Source organism: Stigmatopora nigra, chromosome 13, assembly GCF_051989575.1.
Source record: "Stigmatopora nigra isolate UIUO_SnigA chromosome 13, RoL_Snig_1.1, whole genome shotgun sequence".
NCBI lineage: Eukaryota > Metazoa > Chordata > Actinopteri > Syngnathiformes > Syngnathidae > Stigmatopora > Stigmatopora nigra.
In genome coordinates, this window is record NC_135520.1 from 4628170 (window position 1) to 4634169 (window position 6000).

Below are 6000 nucleotides of genomic sequence, written 5' to 3' on the forward strand. Positions count from 1 at the left end.
TGATGATGTTGCTGTTGATGATGTTGCTGTTGATGATGTTGGTGTTGATGATGTTGGTGTTGATGATGTTGCTGTTGATGATGTTGTTGTTGTTGCTGATGTTGTTGTTGTCATTGTTGTTGTTTTGGGGCTATAGTTATTTGAAAAACAGTTGTGGTACAGATGCTTATTTAGCCTGTTGTTCTCCCATTTATTGTGATGTAAATATAGTTTTGTTCTTTGTTTCTAACTTATAAAAGTGTCCTCCCAAATATGTGACTTACACTAGTGTGAATTGTATATTTTTTGTTTCCTCTCCTTTGAATATTGTTCTAGTGCTTCTAGTCTGAAGAATACTTGCAAACGGCTTGAACATATTGTGTTTAAACTTCCTAATCTCTTCTGTCCTTTCTGCTCATGTTTGTGAATCTAGACATCTCAATTCATTTTTATTAGTGATTTCTTTTTGTAGTGCATCCTTTCTCTGAAGGCAATTTAAAAAATATTGTCCCACATAATATTCATTTGGACAAGGATTGTTATTGCAGCACAAGCTTTGCTAGCCTATAAGAAAACATCTATTTTTAATCAGACATGTTTTTTTTTCATGTTTTCAGGCCTTGCTGACCTTCAGCCCGTGAAAATTCAACTCAATAATTCAGCATCTTCTGCATTTCCGCCATCTCACACACCTAGAGTTACACACACGCACACTCACACTCAGTAATATGAAATATGGATTGCGATTGCTGCTGGTGGGGTTTGTGGGTATCCCTACTGACAGCTGACTTTGTAGCTTCGCCTACATTCTTTTTTAGATTACATTTCCCACTCACTGATTTTTTTTCCCTCCTTATCTTCCTGAGCATTGACCAGGCTGCTGCTGGCTATGGCAGATATTCACTCAGTTTCTTTCTTTTTCACATTAAGGAGCCTTTTGACTTGAATACCAAAATGTGTTTTTGAAAGTGCAACAAGTTCAATATGAATCTGGATATATATTATTCAACCACAGGCACCCACATCATAATTTAGTGATTCGTCTTGTCCGTGATGCATTGAGATATTGGTATATTTCCATCAATTATACATGCTGGAGAGCCTCTTCATTTGTGTTGCACAATCCACGTATTCTTCCGGTTTAATTTCACACCTGAGCAAGTGTAGTGATCCGTCTCCACTTTCTATTCATCTATGATGATACACCGTGATTTCATTTCAGACCTAGTGTGAGATCTCACACTGTCAATCCAATCATTCTCATCCACGACCTTGTGTATCGCGGCACTGATTACTGCAGGAGCTGAAGACATCATGTGGCTGCTCATAGCAGACAATACAGGGAACATTATTCATCTACTTTTCCAGCTTGAATGTTTTATATTTGCATGTTTTCTTTTTTTAAAAAAAATCGAAGAGTTCATGTTGTGGAAAGAGGCACTGGAGAGAAAATGTCATTAGTCACATCCTGCAAAGGGCAGTCACCATTAGACAAAGTACAAGGCGGCAGCTGTTGAATGAAAAGTAGGGTCACCTCTTTTTGACACCTCAGCATAGTCAGGAAGTTAACATATGTTAACGGCTCACATTAGTGTACCTCCATATCGTGAATATCACATCTTTACTGTTTGATGCTGCACACTCAAAGTCTGCTGGGATAGCCTTTAGAATTAAAATTTCTGATAAAAAAAATAGAACAATGACTTATTCAAATCAGTTTCTTTTTTTGTAGTATATTCAGTAGTTTTGTAACATTTCAAACGTATCTTGGCCTCAAAACTGCCTTTTAAAGTTTTGATATCATCTTGGTCTTGACCTCCAAAAGTCCTTCTCTCTTTTTGCAAGAAAAATGCAAGTCAGTATATTTGTTAAAAATCGGATTATATTTTCCTAGCTTCCATATTTTTTTTGTCATCAGCCCCATTTATATGGAAATACTCTGACAAAAGTTCAGTTTAGATTAGACAAGATACATAGATTTTTGTGTATGAGCATATTAGTGATGCCATAAAAAGAAGAAAAGAGAAAAAAAACAGGGTATGACCACTTGGTTGACTTCTCATGATTTTCCAGAGGACGATAACATACATGATTAGGTCAAACATGACTATAACTTATGACATTACTTTTTATTGCCATACACATTCTCAAAAATGAAGCAACTGAGTGAAACTGTAGAAACAATGTTATCTTAAATTGAACTCCGCTTTGTGTTGGCACCAGCATGATCCAGAGATGGAATTAAGCCTGAGAGATAAATGGAACTGTTTAATTATCCGTCTTTATCTTCTGCAAGCAGACTGAGAGAAAAAAAGTCATCTGATCTGTGTGTCCTTGTCATCTTTCTCCATGAATGACCAGGATGCAGAGTGCCAACATGGCCTAATGGCAAGAAAGGTGCCTTTCATGGTAGTTATTCTTATTAGACAGTATCAAATCACTGATGCATGCAAAGGTGGTGCCATTTATAGTAACTGGAGGTCACTCTCCAGGGATCCTGTCACATCACTAAGTAACATCAGTCATGATTTTTTGCAGTATGTCCACCCAACCCGAAAAAATAAATATTCCCAATTGGGAAGTGAGCCTTTTAAATCTCGTGTATAAATAGCTGTTAATTCTGCTGTTGTTGAGCATTTTAAGATGCACTACAATGCTCAGCCTGCTAAATTGTCTTTTTTCAGTCCCTCTAAATGGATTTAGCTTTATGTACATATCGTACAAAGTGTAAGCTGATCAATATTATTGATTTATTGCTGAATTGCATAATGAAGTGACATAATGAGCATGTAGGATTACATTGTATACTTTGTAATACATTGCATGAATAGCTTTTTGAGGAATACTTCATAATAATCAATTTAGTCACATTTTTTTTTATGTTGGCATTTGACCAGGTCCATGTCCCAAAGCTTTTTTTGCAGTTGCATGGAATAAAATAAATAGTTCGACACCACTTTCTAATTTTAATTCATCTTTAAACATGGAGAAAAACATATTGCCCTATAGATTCCAATGTATATATTGAAATATTACTTTGCCCAATGGATCATATACGTACGCTTCAAATTGCAATTCCCAGCCCTAGTTGACCATTTATCATTGCGATTTTTTACTAAAATGGGTATGTTTAGGTTTTTTTAAATTATATTTTTGTAGTAATAAACAATTCAAATACATGGGTACCCATGACATTAGTGCTTGATGGTGGTTACAAAGAATTCATAATGGCTTTTTTCAAACAACTGGCTAGGAGAACAATTTATATTAGCATTAAATCTGAAAAAAAAGAAGAGCCCATCCTCTTGAATAGATTATCTATGTAATAAGCTCGCTTTGTCCCCGAGTATGGGCTGAATGAGAGTGACACCATTTGAGATCACCAAAAGCATGATTAGACGATGAGCGGAATGTTATTTTCATAAACCGTTTGAGGGCCTCATTCCTCCCTAGCTTGTCTTGAAGATAATGTCCTATTTAATTATAAATTGGAGATATCACATTGTTTTGTTTTAATGAGAGGGGCACTTTAGTGCAGCATATGAGACATCAGAGAATCATAGACAGGGAGGATAATGGCCTCACGTGTGAGCTAGAGGGATTCAGATGAGATGCTTTTTCCCTCAACTGCTTTTTATCCCCTTTTTTCCCTCCTTCCAAATGTATCACGCTAATATACTTTAACGTGGAGTGCGGGAACACTTTCGATGGCTGTAAAGTGTTAAATGCAGAATTTCCCATCAAAATGATGTGCCAATTTTTTTTCTTGTTAAAAAAAACACAAACGCACGTACATAATGACAGCGTGTTTAATAATTTACTCGTGTGTCTTTTTGTTTAGTTCTATCTGCAGGGTGGATATGAAATGCAAATGAGTTTGTTTGTCTGGGGGAAACAGTCGAGAACCGTTGAGCCATGAAGACTGCTGGTACAAAACTTCTGCAGTCTGCTAATTCCTTTGCTTCTTTGTTTGCATGCTTTGGGGGGCTTTGGGCCCTTGCTGTCACGGAGGGCTTATATATTCTCTAAACCAAAAATGGGTTGCATTGCTTTTTTCCATATTTTAGTTTTTTTCCTTGCACTAGTCGTGATGTTTGTAATCCTGTCTGTTCTTCTAACACTTTATTCTCTCTGAAAAAATGTAAGTCACCTGGTCAATGGGAAATTGCATCACTCCTATGCAGGCCATGAAAAGACATGAAGTAAGGTCACTGATGTCTTTCTTCTATATATTGGACAGAAAGGACTATGATTGGTGGTGAATGTGAATGAGATTAAGATCCTAGCCTAGATCTGGTATGTAAATGTAAAAGTATGTGGTATCTTTTTCATTTTTGAATGAATATACTTATATAAAGGGCCCAGTGGGCAAGTAGTTAAGGTGTTGGCCACACAGTTCTGAGATCGATGGTTAATTCTCGGGTTTGGACCTTCCGATTTGGACTTTCGATAGTTGATTTTGATCAATCTCTGATTTACAGTGAACTTTGTATTTACTATTTATATTGAAATTTTATTTTGGTCCTTTCAAATTGTGCTTTGAGCTAAACTGCAGACTCAGAATTTGAGTAATATAATTTTAGGTGCATGTTCAAGTTTATGCCTCAGGTGTGCATAACTCCAACTAAGACACAAGAGAAAAAAAAGGAATTCATAAATATTATAATGTAAATAATTGTAATGAATATGAAGGGTTCCTTGAGTTTTAAATAAACAGTGCTATGGTCCCCACTGGACTTTCCGTCAGTGAATGACAGTAGGTCTGTAAACATTTGTTTGAATTTATGACGGTTGCTTCAAATGACACTGCCCTATAATCTATGCCTGTAATCCACATTTAGGTCTTCAATTCCCAAGAAGCGCCATATCTCACATTGACAATGTAATCTTAGATCCACATTAAAAAGCCATTATTGTTTAACATTGGGGGCCTGCCTAGAAAAAACAACAAGCATACTGGGTATAACTGTCATTCCTATCCATGCGACTGTTTACCCAAGCACACAAGGAATCAAGATTCAAGTGCTTGCTTGTAACTATATTGATTACCAAGGGCTTTGTGCACTGACACTCACAGAGTAATATGGTTTGCTGATGGTTTCTTATGTGCTTTTGGTGCTGATTATGTTGTATAATCACAATAACAAGCTTTGATCCCTGCAGATTAGCGGATGGATAAACACAGCTCACAGCAGGTTTGTTGGGATTGTTTTCACAATTTATTTTTTCTTCTTTGTTCTATTACCCAATGGTATTAGATGTGAAGATTTACATGTATATTGTCCATTTAGTTGTAAATTAAACCGCTATTTGTAACGCTCGAGGCCAGGCTATTTGACTTAAAGAAGTAATGAGTTGCATTATTTTGAAGTAAAATATACATTTGTTGGGAGTTTATTCTATTATATTAGATTACTTACCAAATCATGTTTGGTCATTATGTATAAGGGTTGTAATGCATTCATTATCTGAACCCTTCAAAAGGGTCACGGGGGTGCTGGAGTCCATTACAGCCGACAATGGGTATTAGTCAGGGTACACTGCTGGTTGCAGCAAAATGCAGGTCATGTGAAGACTAACAACCACACACGCTCATGCTCAAATCTTCAGGGAATTTGGATCGGTCAATCAGCGAAGCAAGGGATAAGGGAGGAAATCGGAGGAGCTAGAGAAAACCTGAGCAGGCACGCGGAGAACATACAAATTTCACACAGGAAGGCCAGAACCCACCTCCACCGTTCCACCTTGGTTGCAATTCTTTCATTGCATATCATATTCTTACTGGCCTTTCATCATATATTCCGTCTCACGACAGATGGAGCAAGGACTCATCTCTTTGCTATACATCCCGAGGCATCGTGTTTTACCATTGTCCGTTTGGTATTGCATAAAATTAGCTTTAAACCTCGCCCTGGAGGTCCTTGTCCCTCACTTTCTTCAGCAATGAGGTAAAACATAAAAAACAAAGAATGGTAGTCTAGGATTTATATTGGCCAGATATCATATTTCATACCCACAAAT